Source organism: Accipiter gentilis, chromosome 25, assembly GCF_929443795.1.
Source record: "Accipiter gentilis chromosome 25, bAccGen1.1, whole genome shotgun sequence".
NCBI lineage: Eukaryota > Metazoa > Chordata > Aves > Accipitriformes > Accipitridae > Astur > Astur gentilis.
The window spans coordinates 6,806,564-6,831,185 of NC_064904.1; positions in this window are offsets into that span (position 1 = coordinate 6,806,564).

The window sequence follows — 24,622 nt, forward strand, 5'->3', positions numbered from 1 at the left end:
AGGTCATGGTATTTTATAATATTCCATGCATCAGTTGGTATCTTTAACCCAAGCATTTTCAGGCTTTGGCATCACTAGCACTAACTCATTTTTTTCAGAACTTATTTCATGATATTTGGAAAAGCTTATTTATAAGACTTGCATTGAATGTATTGTCTTAATTCTCTATTTGGTTACAGTCCCAGTGGATAGCATTTTCCAGTGCCTACTAAAGTATACAGAAGGGGCCAAAATGACAATTAATTCAATAATCTCAGAAAAACACGTAGATTCTTCTGAAGAGCAAAGTCCCATAAACTGAGTCTGTATTTTAATTGTATTCAGAAAAAAAAGATTTTGTTTGTGGGGTTTTTTTTAAATATTAAAGAATCCTGGGTTGATCAAATTGTTGCATATTTCTTTCTGGGTAAGTGGTAGTGAGTAGAGATTTCTGACAGTTGTATATTAAATGCAGGTGGCTCTGTGAATGCTATTCCTGTCTGATACACTACATTAACCATAACCTGCAATTTCTTCCAAAGGAACTGGAATGAATTAAATTGTTTAATAAAACCTTACTTACCTGGATAAACTCATTTCTAGTTTGCATTTAGGTTCCCCTAATGCATCTTTCTAGGTTATCATTTGTTATCATTTGTAAAAAGCTAAAAGTGTTTACTTAGAAAACCAAACATCAAGTGTAATCCTGGTAATTGTCCAAGATTTTCCTTTTTAAGACTGAACTTTCTTATATACCTTTTCTTTCTGTATTCTGAATTGCTGAATATTTCATTTAGCATGACTTGATAGCTTCATTCCCACTCCACAGCTAAATTCAAGGCTCAAATACATACCCTTCTGAGTAATTTGCAGTTCAATGCACCCCTTTTGAGCCTGCCTATAAACGTGGATTCAGGCACTAAAGACATCAAGAGGTTTGGAGGTGGACATATCTGGATGCGAGGTTTTTTGCTTGTTGCTGTTCAGCTTAAAGCAAATGCACAGAGTAGAGTAAAATGCAGCATCATGGACCTATACATTAATAAGATCATCTCTCATTGAAAAGAAGGTTTTTAACACAGAAGCAGTGCAAAGCAGTTAAATTTTATCAGGAGTACAGATCAAAAAATATTATTTCACTTTGTGCATTGTGAATACAATAAACTTAAAAATTTTGCTGTTTTAAAACTTATTTTAAATGCCAGAAGAAAGCACGCTTGGGAGAAGATAACAGCTTTATCTTGTTTTCATGGTTAAAGCAAACCATAAAATTCTTTGTAACTGAGAGCGGCTGAGACACAAAATGCTGCCCCGTGATTCCAAGTGTAGCATCATTTATATCCATAAGCAGATTAAATTTTAAAAGTTCTCTCAATACCACTGACCAGAGGAGCAATGTCATTGTTAGAAAACACACACACTGGTTACCTTATAATCAAATTTTCACTGCCCTTTCTGACAGGTTTTTAAGTTACTTAAGGGATCTATTTATATGTGGAAGCATCAACATCATGCAGTAAATCCAACCACAACTCAGTCACATATTTTATTAAGTTTAAGTTCAGTGAAAGTGCAGAGTAAACTAGGGCCCTATGTCTCTCAGTTACATCTGATTTGCGGTTGCTATAAAAAGGCCCACATGCCGCTCTTTCAGATGTGTTTTGGATTGAAAATAGGATTAATGTGCTAAAGTGTGATTAGAATGGTTAAACACGATTAATTGGAACAGACTTGTATTGCCAAGGGAGCTCCGCTGTTACTGGCCGGCCTCCAGTTTACCAAGTGAACAAAGCAGGCCAACTGTCCAAGTTTTTCCATGTCTTTGCTTATGTGCCTTTTCCTTTGCATTTTCTCATAGCCAGCTTGTCTCAGAGCAGATTAAATACAGCTGAGAATGTTGGTCTAGGTCTGCACCGAGGATCCTCGGGGAATAAGCAGGAACCTCAGGCCCAGACTTGGCTTCTCCAGTGCTGGTTGAAAACTGCCATGCACCTAGGGCAAGGGTCCAGGTGGATCGACGAGGGAGTGGGAGTAATTTGGGGTTTTTAAAATGATCTATTAAACCCCTGAACTTTAATCAAGCTGCTACCATACTGACAGCCGTGATTTACTTGCACATGGCTGCGAGGGGTAACAGGGGCAAGGACTGCGGAGCACAGGCACTTGGCCCAAGCTTTAGAGACCACGCGTGTGCCACACGTGCACACGCACCCACCAAATTAGCACACTAGTGTGTTTTTATCATGGGCAAGTTCACATGTATCTGCACGACAAAAAATCTAATTCGGTTTTGTTAGGAGATATGTGGCTGGACATTCAGCAAATCCTGCCCCTCTCCACTAACTGCCCTCCCCTGCCTTTTCCAAGCACAGATTAAGGATTTAAAGCTTAGGTAATCAAAGCTTTAAACTGATCCTGCCTGGAGAAGTCAGAATGGTTTACTATATTGTTCTAAAAACAGAAATACCTCAGTGGTTTGTTGCATGAAGATATTAAAGTTTGCACAAATTAAACTCAGGAGTGCAGACATTTTGAGCTAAATTCCTGGCTATAAGCAACTAAAACCTTCGTAGCAATTAAAACCATGTTTGATATTTTTTTTAATAACTGCAGGCGCAATTCAAATCACAATGGGATTGCCTTTCCCAATAACTAAGTCATTGTACGGCTTGTGGAGTAACGCAGTTCTCTCTGGGAATGGGCTTGGAAAATGCATATACATATACAAGATCTCACGGCATGCACGTGTGTACATGACGGTCTTTCAATATTTAGTATCCTTCTTTAAAATCTGTCTAACCACTGGGGACAAAAGGGTAACCATATATTTATCTGCTGGGGTTTGAGATCCTGAAGCAATTATTAGAGAAAAAAATGGAAGATAAATTCAGGGATATTTCTTGCTGCACTCTAGTTCATTTACGTGACTGTACATAAATTTCCATTTCTCTGAACAATGGAGAGGCAAACAGCATGTGCTATCCTTGCTCATAATTTACAAACTTGCCTTGGAGTCAGTTCAGTGTTGCTACCCCCTCAGGGATGCAGCGACAACCCCTTCACTTGCTTTCTGCTGGCTTTCCCTTCTCTGCCTTCCCACCTCCCATTCTCTCTGTCTCACATACAGCTTCCCCAAACCAGACTTACAGCTCCTGTGTTTGTTGTGGTCAAGGCACGTGTCTGCTCAGCCAGCTCAGGTTCTGATCAGGCTTTGCTCTATAAAGTCGATTGCATTGGGTAGATGATATTGCTTCGAGTGCATAATGGGTGTCCTTCCACTTTCCATTTGAAAGGGTGCTTAGCACACCATCCTATGCCAGAAAAAAAGGGAGAAGATTCACAAGCCTTTTCATGAGCTTTCCACCTGCCCTTCAGATAAATGCAGCAACCTCCTTTAGTGCTGTGCAGTAAGCACTGGTGGCAGCAATCCCTTGCAGACACTGGATTTTAAGCTGCTGCCTCATGTGAGTTAGACTCCTAAGATTTTCTTCTATAGGTAAATGCTCAGCATCTTTAAAAATTTACTCCAGCTCCAGAAGAAAACAATGGCGATTGCAGATGTCTGAGACATTATAAGCTCTGTAGTCATCCAGGTGCTCTTGAAAATACTAACCTACTGTTCTCAGTGGTTGCATTGAGTAACTCATCCACATAAAGATATTCTCAGTCTTTCCTTTTGTTAGTACTGGCGAGATATTAAAACCTTTTTGGCAAACTCAGATTGTGACTTTTGCTCCCAATAGTTCAAGGCATGCCTCTGCAGTTTACCAAGCCTTTGGAGTATTTTGTCACTAAAACAGTGAAGTAACCATCCAGATGCTTTGAAAACCTCTCATAAGGACTTCCCTTAATCCAAACATGCTCAGTTCACAATGCCGCTTTCTTTGAAGTGCAGTTTTACAATGCATTTGCAGAGGCCAGTTCTTCCTCCGTTACACCCCCATGGATGAGATATGCTTTGACAAGACGAGGAGCAATCTGTGGTTCACAAGTTCTGCCAATTCTAATTGTGATGGATAGAGAAGTTTCTGCTCCCCACCTGGCCAGGCTATCTACCCAAGTTATGGTACCCACATGAAGGTGGGAATACCAGGCAACCTGCTTGTTCAGAAGCCTTCAATGTTCACAGCCTGGTATACAAACATAAAGATCAACATCTATTTCAATTTATGTCACTGTGCTGGTCTGTGAATTAACTCAAGGTTCCCATCAGGTGTAGCTGTTCTGGCTGATGAAGGCACCATCCAACCAACTTCTTCAGTCACCACAGCTTAGCGCAAAGGTGCTTGCGAGTCTGAGCCCTGGAAGGGAATTTTGTCTTTTAAGACTTCCCTGGAAGGGAATGCTCAGCATAGCTGATGTCAACAAAGCTGTCACACAGAGATCCCCACAGTGATCAGAGTCATATAGGTCTGTGGATGCCCCACCTCACTTGAGAGCAAATATTTCAACAGTATATGCCAGAGACCTACTGTACTATTGACTCATCTGAAGACAAAATGAAAGGCCAGTGCTTACATCTTTGATGTGGTACAAAGTGGAAACATTCATCATTTTTCAAACTACTGTTGCACCCTGCTAAAATAAGTTTTAAGAAAAGAAATCCCATTGTCAGACAGATCAGATTGTTCCTCACCATGTTTATGTATTGGATGTGACAATTACAAAGTCATCAGATCATAACAGTACCTGTACCAGGTCCAAAGGTCTAGGCAGACCCATGTCCTGTCTTTAACACCAGCTGGTTACACTTTTCATAACCAAAAATGTTAGAAAGTCACTTTTCAACTGAAAACTGATTTTTCAGTTTGTTGTGGAGTACACTAAGAAAGCACAAGGTACAACATGCCCCCCTACACCACCACGAGGTATTGGAAGCTGTCAGTGCTAAGAAGAAGAAAACTGCAGCTGTGCATCCCACAGTGCCCGCTATAAGCGATGTGACTGTCCGCACATTCTGCGCTTTAATTATGTATTTGGGGATCTTGCCTCAGGGGAGGTTTCCATTTTTGCTTTTTTGTCAGATATGATCAGTGTTTAATGCATATGCAGACACACATGAGACCACTTCCAGATTTGTGTAGAACACAACCGCAAAAATCTTGGAGAGAGGGCTGCTTGCTTTGGTGCTCATATCTGCTGTAAGCCTTGCTTTAGTTACCTAACCTCAGCTTTAGTGATGTAGTCTATCATCTCCTTATCAAACGTGAGATACTGCAGCAGAAAACCTGAAGCTGAATTGTAAGCTTCCGTACAAGAGACATAGAGCAGCAACATATAAATGGATGGAATGGAGTTACGGGAGCGTAGGTGAAAGAATTGGGACCCAGGCTATTTATAGTTCAGCAGCAATGAGTTAAGTTAATTCAGAAGTTACAACGTGAGTAGGATACCTGAGTCTTTGCATGGCCATCGATTTTTTTGTGACCTATGCAAGCCACTGAGCTTCCCTTGGCTGTACATCCGTAAAGCTGAGGATACCGGTATGACCTAGCACAGTGCAGTGAGAATAAATGCACCGAAGATGCATTGTAAAAGAATGATGGTAATTGCTGTTGTGCAAGTAGACTGATTATATCACATTCGTTTTCCTACTAACACTTCCCCAAAATAATACAGTGACATTTATAATCCACTTTCCCGAGTTTTTCTTTTACATAAAGCATAGCCTCACAAAATCCTTGCAAGATGAATACCATTACCTTCATTTCTACAGACAGTGAGGGAAAGAGAGAGCTGGAACAAAACCATCAAGGACTGGATCCAGTAAGATACTGAATGCTCCAGCCCTGTTCAAGGAAAACACCAGCACTGGTTACACTGCAGCCAGTGAGTCTTCCCTTTGATTTCAATAACATGATTAAGCGTTTCGTTGGAAGGGGCCAGAGCCCTCAGCACCCTTGTAGGGCTCTGCACTCCCGGTGTTGCCCAAAGTCATGCAGCGAAGAAGTAGAGCAGTCATATCGTGGGAATATCTCCTCTGGATTCCTGAACAGGACAACTGAGAAATTAAAGATAAGAGTGAGATCTGTCCCGGGTTTTACACAAAGCCCTGTGCATGTCGGGAGAAGAATTTGCAGAGCTTAGTTACTGCTGCCTAAATACATATTCAGAGCAAAATTCTTTTCTGCATGCACCTGGTTTGCATGAATGCCATGTTTGTGCGTGCAAGGCAGGCATGTACACGACAGAAAAAAGGAGCCTGAATAAAAATGACCCCTAATTACCTATGGCACAGCAGGGAAAAAAAGGCCAACTTTACACATACAGGTGTATATAAATTTCTTTTGATCCAAAATCTGATATAGGACACTGAGGTCTGAATATGATAGCTCTGATTAACTGGAGTGAGGCTTTTCAACTTGAGAATGATGCTTGTCCCTTTAAGCAACACAGAAGAAATAGTTGCCCACTCTGCCTGTTAAAACAGAGGGGGGGGAAATCAGTCATCAATCCTTTAACATTTCTGTGTTGTCCTGCTAAATCCTCCCACTTTTGGCTGAACCACACCCTTTGGGGAGTCAGAGGACTGTCATGACGCATGTGGAAAACATGCAGAGCTGGAGAGCAGCGTTCAGGGAGAAGAGCTGACCCTGGGTCCAGCTGGCCCTGGGAGCCACTGGCAGCCCCACGCAGGCATCCTTTCCTCCAGGGCACCCCAGAGCAGAATCGGGCTCCTGAACAGCGGCCGAATGTAACATGCAGGCATTCAGCAGCTTTTCATACATCTTTATCTCTTCTGCCGTAAACTACAGTGCTCTGCACAGATTTATGGGAATTCTTTCCATGTTCACAACTTATAAGTATTAATAACCCGTCCAAGTTGGAAAATAATACACCATTCCTAACTCTATTAACTACAGAAAATCTGGCTTCAGTTAAAATAAGATCCCCTTTAGCAATGCCCAATATACAATAAATATTATATATAAAAAAAGCCAGGCCGCATCTTATCTGAGGTACAGTAACAGTAATGTTTTTGCCTGAGGCACTGCAAACTTCAGGCTTAAGAAGTCAAAATGACAGGGTGCAGATGATCACTGGAAAGTTATCATTTTTAACCCAAATAGTTACCTTGAAGTCTTTTTTTATCTAATAATGATTACAGACAGGCAAATTCAGCATGCCCACAAATCTATGCTGAGAGACTAAAATTGTAGATAAATATTCAAAACCTGATTTTTTAATACTTCTGTTTCTGTCACTGATCTGCAAGAAAAAATGGCATTAGCATTTCTGCTACTGCTGTACAAAAGCAGCTCTGAGTTTCCCAAACAAGCAGTTTTATCCAGTTACCAGTGGTTTTAAAACTACTTGCCTTCTAATTTAAGACTAAACCCTTCGGTCCTTACTCTGACAAAACTCCCTTTGCAGTCAGTGGAAGGTCTTTGGTTGAATTAAGACTGCAGGATTCACATTAAGATCTTCTAATGTATTTAAATGCCAGATTTACGTGCTTTTAGTAGGTGTTTGGCACCTGAATACCTAGGTCTCGGCCACACCGGTGCATAAAAACTACATCAGCATGTTATGGAATCTCAGTATCTTTCAGGATTAAATAAACCAAGAAATGTCCTTAGGGTTACTCTGTGAATCTTTAAGTTGGAAATGCTTCAGACCAGCACAGCCTCAATGGAGCTATAATTGTATGACTCTCACCCTGCCTTAATCTAGCAGAAGTGACTCGCTGCATATTCTGTCTTAGCAGGGGTCACCTGCAAAAGTCAGCTGCCAACCCTGTGCCACTGCAACCCGTTGGAGAATGCAAACCTCCCAAATTATTTACTGAGAACAGCCTGCCTCTGGCCCCAGAAGTTCAATTAACCTGATATCCAGTTAATTAAAAGTTTAAACCAGCCAACATCTCAGGTGCTACTCAGATGCCCTTCACCAATTCCTGTGCCTCTGTCACCACATTTTACCCTTTTCTCTTCCCTGTTCCTGAGGGAACCCCCAGCATGGTCCCCAAGGATGGTGGTGGGGTGGAGGCCTGTCCAGGAGCTGTGTCACAGACTACATAAAAAATCCTGGTCCTAGAAAAGCATTAGCCCTTCTAGTTGTGCACTGGGGCAGGGCTGAGTGGGGACGTCCATGCCATGACCCAGCACAGGACACCGGCCCCTCGCCAGGCCCCTCCACTGGCCTCGGTCATCTGCGGGAAAAGCTGGATGCAACAGTGCCCCTCGGTAACCCAGCACAGGGACACCTCTTGGACAACTCGGGGCTTTCTGTTGAGGTTTTTTTAAGTGATTACCCTGGGCATGAGACCCCCTCAGTGCCTCAATCTCCTCAGCTATGAAACAGGCATGATGAAATGTAGGTATTTCACCATGTACCATGAGATCCACAGGTAAAAAAATCTAGCTGGAATCACTGCAGTGCCACGCCATGGGAAAAGGTGTGGGAAGAATCTGTGAATTTATTAATTACTATTCCACCAGTAGCTATGATTACTATCTGCTCCATTTCTGACATCCTCAGAAATTCATGGTGTTCATTCATTCAAACTCCCACTTTCTTGCATTATTTTGTGGCTTAGTGTTAGCCGATAGGCCAGATGTCAGTTTAAAGAGTTCAGGACAAAAATTTCACAACAATTGCTTTTATGTGAGGGTGTGGATGAAACTTTTAAGAAAAGGAAACAAGCTAATCAGGCAATTCACAGCAGCTCATGGACCCTCCTGCACCTACAGAAGTTAAGTCCAGAACATTAGTTTGGTTACACCTTTGTTAATCCCATTGCAATACTGGCTGGTTCAGTATTGCTTTTTTTAGCAGTTATTGTCTGAGCAGACAAAGTCAGAAAATTATCTCTTTGGCAAACAACCCTTTTTGTTCATTTATTTATTTATTTAACATCTTTGTTCAGGTTACCAGTCCAGCAAGCTTAGAACAACTGAAAATTAAAGTCAATGGAGAAACTGAAAGTTTTCACATGCATACCAGAAAGCAAATACATGTTCAGAATGAGATTTGGACAGAGTTATCTCTGAACATGACCTCATGAATCTGGCAGCTCTGTTGGCTTCGACCCTTTAGCAGAGTTTGAACTCTTTGGTGGATCAGCAGTTTAATCTCTGACTTGCTTTTCATTTTAAGAGTGAGGGGAAAACCTCAAAAATTTTGCAGGATTTCGCAAGCAAGTGTCGAATCACTCATTCATCAAACTTATAAGGAATCTGCAACTGCTGTTGTTTTAACCCAGTTAAGGTCTGTTCTTTACCTAGTTAGCTTCTGAATTTTTTTCTTTTTTTTTTTTTTTTTTGTTGTGAGTGGAGTGAGGAATTGCTTCGGGTCCCCCTGAATTCTGAGAGAATGGTACTTTTACCCCAGAAACACACCCTTAGCCAGATTTCACAAGAGCTGAAATCCCCAGGGCCAGCACTTTCACTTGAATGACATCCATTTGAAACATAAGTCACATCACTGACTTTAGCAGGCAGATTTCAGATTTGCACAGGTTTGACAGGGACACGGGTCCCTAGAGTTACTGTGCAGATTGCTCCTCCAGTGATGCTGGGCTTTTCTGTTGGTCCAAACCTTTCAGGCTTAACCAGAAGCAAGCGTGGGACACCCTGGCATGGGTTCAGACACACCTCGCTCTTCCCATATAACATCTGGCAAAGAGAAAGGCCTCGTGATGCTATCTTTCCACCTTTGCGCCATATCAGCAGCAGCTTGAAAAAATTGATATTTTTCCACATGGCAAATGCCAGCTTTCCGGTGAATGCGCTAAAATTTTGGTTGGTATTTCCTCTCACAGGCATGCCAGTTGGGAAAGCCAGGAGACCTTCTCCCACTATTTGTGTGACGTTAGGGTGGTGGGATCCCACTCTCCCTCCTGTGTGCCCCACAGCCAGCTCTGCTACACCACATCGGCCCCTCGCACCCTTGCAGGGCTGCAGGGCATCATGGATATCGATCCCCACGCCCACTGCCACCGAGGGTCATCATTTTAACCAAGGGAGTGGGACATCTGACGGGAAGATGCTTCCATCACAAATTGGATGTTCAATAGTATCTTGGGAAACAGCCTTACGCCAAGCTGCAGGCGGTGCTGGGGCAGATGGGTTTGAATACAGCCCGTTCTGCTTTTGAAATATTTGGGAAAGAAACAAAGAGCTAAATAATGGGAGTCCGTCAGGGTGGGGGAAGCTCTTCTTTTTATTTCCCACTATATTTTTCATCTATGAAAGAGGTTTGGCCAAAGTCACTGCTTTCTGAACAGCAGCAGTCATACTTAGGGGAAAGATATTGTGAAAACTCTGGAAAAATTGAAAAATACATTCTTTCATAAGAAAGTATGAACTAAAGGGCTTGCCTGGTTTTCAATATAATTGACATAAATTTGTGAAAGACATGAAAAACAGAAAAAGAGGGAGCTTGCTTTGATCATCTGCATGGAAGAAAGAGATCTTCAGAAGTTCGGATTTCTAAGTTATCTTAGACAGTTACAGCAGGTTTTGAAAGTCATTAAAGGCTTCTTTCACAAAAGGGTTTGGATTGGCATTTCCTCCAAACAGCTAAAGCTTCCTTTCTCAACCAAATGAAATTCTAAAGAGTGTCTTTAATTATGACAGTTATTGTTGTTACAGTGGCCAGCCGCGTTTCCTGTTAAAAATTGCAGGAAAGTTTTTCATAGGTTTCAGTTTGGGCTCAATGGCTGTACCTGCAGATTATTTTAGGAGTAGCTCAGAACTGGGGCTAAGTCCAGTGTATGTGCCTGGAGCCACGGCTGGTGCGAGGCTGGTAGCAGAGAGAGATGTTCCAGCACAGCCCGTGCCTCCAGCTCCGTGCTCGGCACAGCGATATTCTACCTCCAAGCCCAGGCTGACCACAAAGCCCAGGGCCCTTTCTGCAAGGGCTCAGATGTCACCTGCTCACAAGAACATCCATGTTGTAGACAATGTGAGTTCAGGATGACTCCCTTTATCCTTGCCCAGTCCCGTTTTTCCCGCGGGAGCACAGAAGTTTGCTGCCTGAAGTAGCATTCACATTAATTTTAGGAGTCAAACTAGTAATGCCTAACCCACATACTAGTCCCATTGAAGTGAACTGGAATTCTTCACTTGTGCAGAGATCAAATCCCTTGAGAAACCGTAGAAAAAAAAGAGTCATGCTCTTAATAAATGCTAGAAACATCCAGCCTCCTTAAGCACAGCCATTTTTAGTAATTAATTTGCTATAGATGTAGTTAGCTGATTTAAAGAGTCAGATTTATTCTGATTAAGGCATTTACTTCAATGTCAGCAGAAGGAAAATTTACTGCCTCAGGAAAACATAAATGTCAAATGTGTGCTTGGATATACAGAGTACGGTAGATATAAAGAAGACGATGTTTTCACAGGCCATGTGCTTAAAGGTCAGTTGGGTTAAAGAGTACGGTTTTGTTGTTTTAAAGCTGCCATACCTGAAGAAGGAGTTGTGCAACTGAAGGGAAAATGGCAAGAGGAAATGTGCTCTCATGTCCATGGGAAGAGCACCAGCCGCTCAAAAGGAGCGCATGCATATAAACAATAGCTGAATTTGGCCCAAGACCCATAAAGAAGACTTTTATAAAATATTGTTCCAGTGCCAGAACTACTGATTTCTTTTCCAATGCACATTGGCAGTTTGGGGTTTTTAGACAACAACAGTAACCATGGGTACTCTTCTCTTCATGGACTTGCAACGTCTAAGATCTGTTATACTTGCGTAAAAAGTTGCTACCTCAAAACCGATTCTTATTCGGGGAGAATTCCAGCCTCCAGAAGACTAAGCCAGGAACATTTCACCTGCGCAAATGCAGTGGGGACATTAGAGAGAAATTAATGAAATAAATTAAAACCTACCTCTTCCATCCAGCATACTCCTGTTGGAACTAAGGGAGCAGTGCCTGTGCCTAGCTATAGGTATTGAGTGCCGACCTGGACCTCTGAGGTTACCTAGGACATTAGCACAAGGCCAGCAGAGATGACAGAACACCCCAACAAGAGCCTCGTGCCCTTACGGAGTGGTGGCTGGAAGCCTTCTATATTTAGGGACCTGAGTGTCTCCCTAAGTAACTGTAAGGATGGGAGTTTTTAAAGCAGAAATTAGTACAGAAGCCCATGAAATTCAGGCTACCCTAGACAGAAACGCGGAGTTTCTGGAGTTCGTGTGTTCTGGGGACAAGATCCCGTGTTCCCACCAGCAGTGCTGGCAGGGACTAAAATCCCGTTCCGTATTCCCAGTGACTTCAGGTCTCATCCTAAACCAGTCTAGGCTTCTGCTGGCTGTGGTCAGTTTTGAGGCTGTTCACTCAGCACCTCACAAGAGGTGTTGCAGGATGAGGCCATTAGCCCATATTTACATTGCCTGGTAATGCCATCAAATGTTCTGCTTCTAGTCATTAGCAATCCATCCCTCCTGCCTTTCCTCTCCCTGAGGAAGTGCTCTACAAAACCTGTCTCGTGGATTTCTGTTTTTTCATTATTGTTGTAGTCTCCCCAGTTTATCTTGCTCTTTCATTAAACAGCAAACCACAGATACAGTTTCAGCCTAACAGCCTGTTTGCAAGAAACTAACCATTCAGGAATAGGAACACATCCTTTGCACATTCTTTAAAAATTCATTTAACATGATTCATTGCTTTATTCTTTGCTTGAAGCATGTTTCACTTACATTAATAATATTTCACCGTTCACTTATAAATTCAAACACAAAAGCAGTTGCAGTTCTCCAAATGCTCATATACGTAAAATATTACAACATTATCGCTTTCCAAAGGTCAGTTTCTCTTCTTTCCCTTAATTAGGATTCAAGATTTCCAACAATAAGTTGTTGCAGCAGATGTATAACTCTTTCATGTTTACTAATTCACATCTCTGCTTTTTCGCTTTGCGAAGAGGAAAAAGGAAATGGATTTAAGTGGGATAAGTACACTTCTTTCTAAACAAAATAAGAAGAGGAAGTTCCAAATATGGGGGAAACAGAAGTAACTGGTGATCTGATTCAGTAAGAATTTATGCACAGAGTCCATTACTTTTTGAAATGTTTATCAGTCAGTCCCCATAAAAGCCATGTTGGGGTGAAGTGGTATCAGCATCTGATGTGCTGCGTCTTATGTGCCTGGATATGCAAGTCAGAGTTGCTTATTAGTACAACTCCAGTCATGAAATGGATCTTCTCACACCTAAAATGACAACATAATATCAGTATCTTGACCTTTAAGTCATTTTTTTATGTTCTTGCAGGAGTAGATCTCATTTTGTGACTGATTAAAATAAAGGGTAGGATTTCATCATGAAAACATACCCTAATTTTTTAGATAATACCTGAAAGGAAATAATTCTTATTTGGAGTGAAAAAGGTGTGTTTAATCAACCAACCTGTCTGAGAGGACAAAGATAAATAAACATAGTGAGCAGTGTTATTTCCTGTAACATGATTTTGCTGCAACTAAATATAAAAATCTCACGTAACAGGAACCATGTCCTTTGGGTCCCACAACAAGAACCTTCCCCAAGGGGGCATGGAGAAAATTTATAAATGTGTTCTTGTGCAAAATGTCTCTTTAAAAAAAAATTAGATTTGAAAATGGGGAAAAGAGCAAGCAGTCCACGCACAGGGTGATGTCTTACCATTAAGAGTTTTTCTTGATGCAATTCCTGTCTTTCTGATTTCATGTGTATATGTTCCCGGTATTCCCTCTGACCTGGCTGTGCTACAAGGGAAGGGAATGTTTTGGTTTGGTTACGTACCTGGACCTCAGGGTTTGGGCTGGATCCACGCCTCTGTTGGAAACTGTCTGTAAGTCCATGAGCGGATGACTCCATTCCTCCCATGTTTCAGTTAGCCGGTTGCAAGATACTTGTATTTTCCCGCTGCATCCCTGCGCTTCCCAGCCGGAGCACAGCCCCTGGGGTGATGCCGCTGCCACATGCGGGGACAACAGTGTCTCAGAAGTGGCACCTGGACCTTGTCAGCAGTTCAAGGCATGGTAGCAGCCCTTCGGGGTCCAGCCTTGCAGCCACCAGTAACCCTGAAGAAGCAAAGCTCCTGCTGATTAGGCGGTTGGGTGGTTTCCTAGCCCGGGTGCCAGTGCTTTGCTTGGGAATCGCCCACCGCCTTCTCAGGAGGAAGCAGCCTTCCCAGGCTGTGCAACAGCATTTCGGGCCCTGGCTGCCCCTTCCAGGCCCATGTTTCAAGATTTCCAGCCCCACTGTGGAGATGACTCAGCTTCCTGTGAAGCCACATCAAAACCATGGCAGTTTACAGCCCGGTGTTAACCAGCCCTGGCTTCAATTTACCTTCATACACCAGCCAAAAACAGTGCCAGTTCTAATGCAAGTCAGAGCCCTGAGTCACCTCCTCATTAATTCCTAGATACAGGTTTTAGGTGCTTTAATCCTTCCTCATAATTCAATTCCCCTGGATTCCCAGTCACTTTAACGTCTCCTCTTTGAAGTCCTTCCAGTTTATCTAGATCCTTTTTGGTAATAGGGTGCCCAGCAGTGAATGTAATTTTGTTTCCCTATATATTTTCTAAATCCTAGCTCTTAAAGCATTAGGGGTTTATGTGTGCATATATATTCTATTATGTATTATAGTATATCATATTATATATAATGTAAAGAATTTGCCTTCATATCAGTGATACCAATTTTATTGGGAGAAAATTATTAGCAGGATTTGATTTTGAGTCACCAGCTGTTTTTTCTTTAAGGATATTTCTTTCTTATTGGTGTCCCAGTGAACGACTGAAATGTAAACTAAGTTAAGACTTAACAAAACACTGGGAGAATTCATACAAGCATAAAATTATATTGGTCCAAATATTACTGAAGTCTCTCCAGAATGGTTTGAGTTTACTGGACAGATGTCAGGCTGCTATCACAAAAGTCCAAAACCAGACTGAACCTTCTGAAGGCTCAGATATCAGACATCTCAAAGCTGCCAGTGCCATTTCTCCTACCAAAATCCACGTGCTGCCAAGCTTGGACAGAGATCGAACAACAGCAATGGTCACACTACAACATAAGTTTTCAAATATCTGTGCAAACACTTTTACTCCTGGTCAGTGATATTAATAATAGACTTCCAGTTGAGTTCAGTGGGAATTGGCCCTTACATACACACAAGAGAAGTTTACGTATCAGCAGATATCCACCTAATTATGATAACTAACATACGTTGACCCAGCAGAGGTTTGCGCCCCAGTAAGAAAGCTGTGTCACGTGTATAATCTAGGTGGAAAGGTTTAAGCAGAGCTATTTCAGAGAGTTAAAAAAAAACCAACAAAACCACCAGAAAAGTTATACATGAGATATGAACCTCTATTTCAATTCTGAAGCCTACCACAGACTCCTTGGTGACACTGGGCAACCTGTCTAGTCTGTCCCCAGATTCTCCACCATAATGAAAGTCTTCCTTGCTTCTTCCAAAGGAGAGAGACATAGGACCCAACCTTGCCCACTGTGACTCTCCTGATCATGGTAATGACCACAATTGACTTTAGTGTCTTCGTTTCTGGGATTATTTGTTAGCTTTTTTTTTGGGGCCTGTTTGGACAGAAAACTTTCCAGGAACTGGACTGCCTTTCACCAAGTGAGATGATGGCAAAGGCCCCTGGCTTGCAGCCCACTGCTGGCTGGAAGGAAAGGGTTCTGCACCTCCTGAGGTGGGCAAAAAATGGGGGGAACTGCCCCGTCCCCCGCAGGGGGAGGGGACAGGGGGAGCATTTTTGTTGCGGAGAAGTGGCTGGAAAGCAGACACTGCCCCTGAGCTCCATTTGCAGAGACAGTCGAAACTTGTGTCATGCCATCTCACCAGAGGGACCGGGCTGCTGGTAGCCCGGCGCTGGTGTCAGCCGTGCTTTGGAGGTACCGTGTAGTGAACGGTGAATGGAAACCGTTCACCACCAAACAGACCTGCGGAAGTTTGCCTGTGCTGTCCAACACATGCAGAACAAGAGCAACTTGCTATAAACTTGTTATATGAACCTGGAAAAGGACTTTACAAACTTAACGATGTGTTTTAAGATAGTAGTATTTCATTTCCCAATTAGCTGAAAAAAAATTCTCCGCTGTCCCACACCTTGTGAAATAGCCCACCTAAAGGCTGGGAGGTAGCAGCTTATGCTAATTTTGCACTGCTGTAAATGACAGCAGAGAGTAATAGAAAATCACACTGTGTACCAGGCTGAAAACCAGACAAAACTCCACTCTTCCATTAAACAACCATGACTGTTAGAGGGGATTCGTATAACCTTCCCAGCCCAATAAAGTGCTGCATGGGGCAAGTACTGTTGTTTAGGCTGAAAATCTTTGTCTCTACCAGAGATAACAGATGCTGTTAATAACCTCCAGGAGATCAATCGGTGCTGAGCTAGGTATGTTTTTTGAATGCAGGATCTGAAGGATTTAAGCAATTATATTAAAAAAATGCTCTTTCTTTTGTAAGCTACACAGTTACACACTCTTGCAACCCACTCTGAAACTATTAAGTTAAAGGCAAGAAATAGGAAAACATTTTGAATAGTGAGAATTTGCACAGGGAATCAAAGAGGTTTCAAGTTCACTTAGTGCAGATGTTTCTATAATTGAGACACACTAGAAAAATGCATTAATGCACAAATCAGTCTTGCCTACAGTTATCTGAACCATAAAAAAATGTCCATAGTCAGGATATAATTCCCTATTAAATCCTATAGGTTACTTTAAAAAAACCCATAGGTTCTTTTTTACTATTAAACTCTTTAGGACTTTTTCAGTAGGGGAATGAATCCACAGGGAGCACAAACAAACCTAAAATCTGTTGACCAATTCACCCCATAACCCCCTTTCATACACTCACTCCCAGATATTAAGGACCTGAATTTTAATGAGGCCAGCTAAGTGCAGCTGGTGACCTGAAAGATTTATTCAGGTCCTGATCTCACTCCCATTTAAACCAGTAAGACTTCCTTTGGAACTGGCTCAAGCTCCCTTTACTGCATGTGCCCGCTCAGCCATCCAACCGAAGTGCAAATTCCTGCATGCAAGGGCAGGAATTGCACCTACACACATGCTGCTGATGCAAAATGCACAACCATTTCACAGGTAGAGGAAGAACAAGGAGTCTCAATGGCTTTTGACTTCTCACAACTGTAATGCTTGAAGCATGGACACTATTCAAAGGAAAGAAAAGGTCTAGGACAAATCCAAGGCAACCTGAAAAGAATAATTGAGTCCTCATCTTTCTAAATATGACATAATCCTCCACTTTTATGGTCCCATATATATAAAGAGAACTGGCATTTTCTTCTTGGCAAGAAACCGTTAGCTCCCTATCCAAAATCAGCAGAGACCAGCTGTGCCCTGCTGTAACATCCTTCAGGAAAATTGTCTTTGCTGGAAGTCTAAAACCCCCAGAAGTCACTCCTACCTGCAGGTTGCACATCTATTTGCTCCCCAAGAACCCCTCAGGCACACAGCCTCCTGCTGTTACACTAAATTTTAACAAGGATCTCCTAACCCTAAATCCAGAGATTAATTAAGATTATCAGGTGCTGGGTCCCAAACATACCTGTTTACTCTGCCTTGCTCCTCTAAAAGAACAGCAAACACTACTTTCTTTTTTTTTTTTTTTTTTGAATCGAGACCATGATTGCCTTGATGGATCCAAATAATTATACAAACAAGAGGGAAATTGTGTCTCTCTGTAATCTTTATCTCAGCCCAGTGGGAGGTGGATGGATAAGTATGAATAACAAATTGTCTTGCAGTGGATTCCTCTAATCAGCCCCAGGGCTGGGCTGGTTTAGCATGAAGCAATTCTAAGCTTTTTGCAGTGCTAGTTTAGAACTTGGGCAGAGGACCCTACCCCCTAATTAAGAACCTGAAACAAATTGAAAACAGCTGTGAATAATTAGACAATTTAAGTGCTGTTAAGAAGGAATAATTTTTGTAGCCTTCGTAATAAATCTTACGCTGTCCGAACCCATGCGTTTTAAGTGAACTTTTTTCTGCTGGTGGGTTAGTGCATTACTCATAAAAGAAACAGTATCCCTTTTGTTTTGATTGGGCCTGTTTAATAACAAAAGAGCATATCACTATAAGTGGAAGTGTGATGACAAAGAGAATAGCCTTTACTTTCCTTAATTTTCAATCGTCGTGGTTCAGATCCTATGTCAGATTCCTGGCATGTGAGTTTGGTGGAAAAAAATTCTTGATTTGCACTGTAAATAATATCTGAGCCCAAGCTACTTCACATTTTTTAGATTTCTTTGGAAAAATACATGTCAGAAAAATACTTAAAAATTTAACAACTGACCCTTTAGCCTTATGTAGCAGATAAGTTCTTGAAGTATTAACTAGAACTTCAGGAAATCTATTTTTCTCTGAAATTTTCCACCTTTTTTTTTAGTCTTCCCACTTGTCTGGAACTCAGTTAAAGTGTTTCACAGAAAGTAATTTACAGAAGGAAAGCTTTCATCATGCACTGCCAAACCATTCAGGGCCTGATTCAGCAGCCCATAACTGGCTTTATTAGAAACTAGTTCTGTGAACTGTAAATATATATTTAGATTTTCTATTATGTATAGCTTTTCTGGAGGCAATGGATCTGCTCAGACACTTAATGGTAACACCATTCTTAAGTCCTTGTAGGATCCAGCCTTTGCTGCTTGGATAATGGCATTACTTGCAAACAGAATAGGGAATGGACTGGATTATTTAGAAGCACGGTTTGGCTTTATTACTATCTTAAAATAACCTACATTCCTCTGTCATTTCGATGGGTTTATATCACATAATTCCAATCTGGACACAGATTCTGAACAGCCAGTTTTTAGAGGATTCATGAGATACCGTTTTGTTTTTCTTCCATTTCCAGAGAAAAGAAAACAGAGCACACCATCACAGCCATGTGTTCACAGTATTTGCAACCCAGCCAGCAGAAATGCAGCTGCGAGAAATACCTGATGCAAAGTACCTGGTTCTTCGCTCCAATGCTCTATATTTAAGTACAAATAAAGGAAACAAAGCCTGTGCAAAACCTCAGAAAATGAACCTTCTGAAAGCAGTCTAAGTGGGGGTAAGGGTTGTGATCTCTCTCTTCTCTAGCTCACACAGTGGCAGGCAGTTCAGCCCTTGCTACGCCCCTTTCTGCTGTAGGTCCTATGACACCTCTCGCTCTTCTGTCTGCCTGCAGACGAGATCTGTGGCAGTTGCTCCTGTACTTGAAGCTCTCCCCATCCTTGACAATATTTAGCCAAGGCCCTGCGGACCAATTCTTCAAGTCAATTACCCTTTGTACAGCTTATCCTCAAAATACCTGCTGTGTATGACCTCATCAGGACGTTGCTATGTGGTGACTTCTCTTCTTTCCAAGCTTTCCACGACTGTGCTTCTGTCTGTACGTGGGCATTCTGCACGTGGAATCAGTGGCCCCTCTGGGTGTGAGGAGCTGAGATTTAAATAGTAGCAATATAAACCCTTACTTTTCCACCCTTCATTTTTCATTCACCTACTTGCAAGGGCATGTATGAATTTCCTTTTTTGAGAACAAAGATTGAGTGTCTTCCCCAGAAAAGAAGTGCACTGGCAACAAGGAAGGACTTTATAGATTGCTCCCTCCTCAGGCAAGAGCAGAGGAAATGTCAGCAGAGACATACCTAAATATTCATATGTACTTCCCCTCTTTCTTCTCTATTAGACTGGTGTCCTCTATGGAGGACTAGTGTCTAATGAAGATCCCCAGAGGTTTTCTAATTTTGGCCTAGGATAGAGCTAGAGTTTACAGTGGCCAAAAGAACAATTTGATGTTTCAACGATACATCCTTTGGCAACCAGTTTAGGTATAAGTCATCAGCCGCATCCATGCTCAGGGCTCACCGTTAACCTCAAGGACGAATTCTGGGTGGGTCAGTGCAAGTCCTCAGGGGCCAACAGGCAGATATAGAGGAAAGCAAATGCAAATCAAAACTAGCTCAATTTTGGTTGGCCTTGGTGGAGTTGTGGTAGTGGAAGGAGCGGTTTCGGCCACCGAAGGAAACGCCTGCGTGTCTGCCCACCAGCAGGCACCTCTGGCCCTCAGCTTCTCATTCCATAAAATGGGGCTAATAGTTCCTTATCCTGTACATGGCTGCAAGGCTTAATCGATGAAGGTTTATAAGGTGCTTTAGGAGCCTTGACGGCAAGTTGCTGCAGACTTGCTAACTACATTATTTCAAAATAAAATAAACACATTTTATACAATCAAATGGAAAAGAAAAAAAACTTCACCACCCCTTCCTCCCCTCCAAATCAGCTTCTCAGGACTTCTCCAGCATGCATTACACTGCACCCCATACTCAAGGTTTCACAAATAGACAAAGCTGGTTGGCCAAGAGGGTTTTTTTACCCTGGTGTTTATAATTCCAATTGGTGTAAAATTTCCTGATGGTTAACACATCCCGTTACAGACACTTTTGAATGAATGACTCATTCCCAAATAATTGACTAGCTTTGTAATTTGGGAAGTAAAAATCACATTTATGAGTCCCTGGGGGGAGGGCCTATAATGTTGTGCATAAAAAGTAGATAAATCATAAAACCTGATTTTTTTTTTTGCTTTTGTAAAAGCTTCCATTAGCCTTTGTGTGCACATTAAAGCAATGCCCTCTAAATGCGTGCAGCTGCTTTAAATCACTGGTGCACTTTAAAATCAAGTCTTTTTATATCTTGATGTTAAAATTACATGTTGGTTACTGTAATTCTGTCTTGTTTTTTGTGGGACATCCTTGGATCAGATCTGCTTCTGGAAAGACCTCTCCCTTCGCCCTAAGTTTTCTAATCCCTGTAAGCAGAAGAAGCCTAAGTGTTTTGCAGCCAGTGTAAATGGTATTTATCAGGTAAACAAGGAGACAAACAGAAAGGACCAGTCAGTGCCCATGCAATTAAGGCCCCATCCTCACTTAGCAAATGCGTGCATTTTAGATTAAGGTTTCAAATAAATGTACAATGTGATACTAACGGGATTTGACAAGGGTATTTGATGGTTGCAAGGCAAATCTATTATTATCTACAAAATATCTAGTTACAAATCTGCCCCCCCCCCCCCCCGCAAGGTGGTACTGAAACTGCATAATATATAAACTCCTGAATGAAATGGCCATGCCACTTGCCTTGCCTTTGCAGTCTAAAAGTCTCATATACCTTCATGCTAGCAAGGCCTTTTCCCACATTTTCAGAGTACTGTAAATTAGTTTAGTATGCTTGAAAGAACCTGTAATTGTAACTGCTCTTGTTGACACATCAGCTTGATGCCACACAGAGCACGACTGGGACCATATCCCTTGGTTTTGCAGCTACAGTGCATTTCAAGTGCTTGACAGGTCCAGCGCTAAGATGTTCTGAATTAGATTTGAATTACAACCGCTAAATGCCCTTGTCAAAGCTCGTTATGCCTGAAACTAGCCATATACATTTAACTGACTATTCCTATGGAAGGTATACTGCTTAAACAAAGACATACTCCAAAGTTTCATACAGAATTGTCAAAATATAATTGAGTTTAAAAAAACAACTAAAGCATAAGAAGAGCAATCTTTACTGCCTTTATTCCCCCTTCTCCTTCTTTGAAATAAATCCAAAGGACAATTTAGTGGAATCTTAGTATAAAATAATAAGAGCGTATGCAGTTCCCGCAGTGACATTGAAATCTATACGAATACCAGATTCATCCATACAAGTTGATCCTAGTGTCATGAAAGGCCATAGCAAAACTTCAGGATCTTGCCCTGTGAAAAAGGTTTCATATCACATTGCTGGCATTGGAGAGCATCTGGTGCTGCAGGAATACAATGAACTAAAGCTAATACATATATGGGAATCAGGATCAGGCCTCGAATTCTAGAGGACCCCAAATTTGTGCTTCATCAAATAAGGTAAGCATAATATTTATACGTATACACACGCATATGCATACATATACCTCTATGCCCATGTGCAATATATAATGCACGTATGCAATGTTTATACAGTTTAGCCACATATAATAGAAACTTCCTTCTAACTTGCAGATGCATTCATGATCACGTACTGGTTGTGTGAGGCTGTAATCATACATTGTTAGGCTAGAAAATAGCAACCAAAGAGCACAAAACAGATTTAGACAGTGTTTGTCTATCAGTCTGTGCCATGGAGATCTCAGTAACGCAGTGAGGCTGTGCTGTGTTGCTCCTTGCTAAACCCTGGGCTGCCGACGCTCGCTGTGTGATCGCTGGAGTCGTCTGCTGAAGCTGTCCTGGCTGGAAAAGAAAGCACTGGTTGTAAGCACTGTTACGTGCAAAGGAGCTGGCCCAAAGCTGAGAGAAAAGAGTGAGGATTTCCTGCAGACTAGGCAGCTATCTTAAACCCTCTTTGAAGAAGCAAGAAAGATTTGCTTAACCTAAACCCACAAAAGCTCAGGGAGTGCAGAAGGGGAGGAGCAGGCCATCACATCCGTTGAAGACAAGATAAACACGGGCGTACTTGTGTATGTGACACAGCATCATGGGCTTCTCTTCCTCCCACATTCTCCTGCATGAATGAAACAAAACATCTTGGGCGAAGAGCTGGTGCTTCACCACAGATTTCCCGGTTGAATTTGAAAGTTAACATCATCCTGGAAGTTTTCTAGACTGGAGGGCAGGTATAGACTACGACGAGCTCCTGGGTTTGTGTTCCCTGGCTGACCTAACTGGAGACATAGCCCTTAGTGCCCTCGCTTATCACCTCTCCTTCTCTTGCGATGGGAACTGCGAGTACAGGGGATTTTAGAGGGGAACTGTGGGCCTTCCCCAGTAGGGAGCCGATATGTGGTAGAGGCATATATTCAGAAGGATCCCATGTCCCTCCACCCGCAGTAGATGTATGTGGATGTAGCCTCAGCATCAGTCCTCTGTTGCCAAAATAAGGATAAAGGTCCTTCCTCTGTGTGCCTTGGCTCGTAGATTGTAGTTTCTTTGGGGAAGATACTGTCCCTCCCTGAGACGTGCATAAAACACCCAGCACAACGGCATGCCGTTTCACCCAGGGCCTCTAGAAGGTACTGTAAGACAAACATAGAATATTCCTGCCTTACAGATGGACAAGGGCTAGATAAAGACCAGGGCAGCTGCGGCAGGGCTGCATTCCTGTCTCCAGTGGTGTGGTGGTGCAAACAGTTTGGGAGTGCGCAACTAAGATTTCTCCCATCTGAAGCTGCCCTAGGCATTACCTCAAGAGCTGAATTCTCCAACAACAACAACAACAAAAAAAGATTTCTAACCCCATTCTAAGAGCAAAATATGGCCTGAACTGGTCAAAACCTGCTGACAGCCTGAAGCAGCATGAGAAACCTGTTTCATGATGGCAGTTGGTTATTTTAAAACTGAGCTGAAAGATTAATGGTGAGATTTTCAAAAAATGTAGGCTCCCAATGACAGGAACCGACAATTTGCTCATGCAATTTCCCATCGCTATGTGTGCAATAAGGAGAAACGGGTGGGCAAAATGACACACGGCCATTCTGTGCCTATACATTTTCTGGAAACCTTAGCCGTAAAAAGGTAATAAGCAAATAAGCAGGACATTTAAATGAAAGGCAGAAAGACTTAGGCTGAGAGATACATTGATATTCTTTGTTAATTTTTTTATTCAATTAAGAGGCACATGCTGATTATTTTTAGCAGTGTCCCCCTGATACAATTCAGATGTAAATCACATTTCTGTAGTCAGCTGCTGCTGCTTAAGCAGAAATATTTTGACACTATAATTATAGGGTTGAAACTATGCTTTACATTAGTGTATAAAACACTCATTAAATTAAAATTCTTCCATGAAATCATGAAAATAAACAGTCTGTCTGAACTAGCATCAACAAATTCACAGGATGCTTCTGCGTTTTCTCAGGCCCGGCCTTCAAGTGACTGTATTACAAGGCCCTTATTTAACCGTGAAGTGTTAAAGGTTCACATTCTTTTGAAGGTCCCATTCTGCTTATTTTTAAAATTATTGCTTTAATTGTTTTTACAACTTGTAAGATTTTAAAGCTATTAAGCCTCAAAGTTGTGGGAAAAATTAAAATGGTGATTATTATAACTTGCATAAGTCTGTGAGATGGCAGTGGCACTGCATTTTTTTTCAAGGGTGGATTAAATAAAAGGGGTCCATGGTACCATATGTGGCATGTCACATTGGCCTATTAGGGCTGAAAAGCAGGATACACAATGTATACACAGTGCCCTGTGGGACAGAAAAGAAACCAAAAGCTCGGGGTCGTAATGGTGTTAGGGGATCCTTCTGGCCCTCTCCCTTGCTCCCCACCATCGTCCTGCCTTTCGTCCCCCTCTCATCCATCATGGACCCGGCAGTCCTGCAGACGATGCGTCCAACTGTCTGTGCCCAGAGCAGGCAGAAGTTTTCGGCCGGAGGTGCCAAACAGAACAAGAGCGTCCCAGCGAGGTCCATCCATGTTGCAAGAGCGGGAAAGAAGACACGTGTCTCAGCCCTGCCCTGCTACACAGGGATTCATTTATCAGGTCTGTTTTCATTTACTCCACTCCCCAAGGACGAGAAGTTGCTCCTCGTCAAACTTCTAGGTGTCCCAAACTGAGGTCACTGTCCACAGAAAGAGGCAGTCTCCTCTGGCCCCATGGTCTCATTAGAGGGACCCACTGATGGGCAATAGCATCACCCCT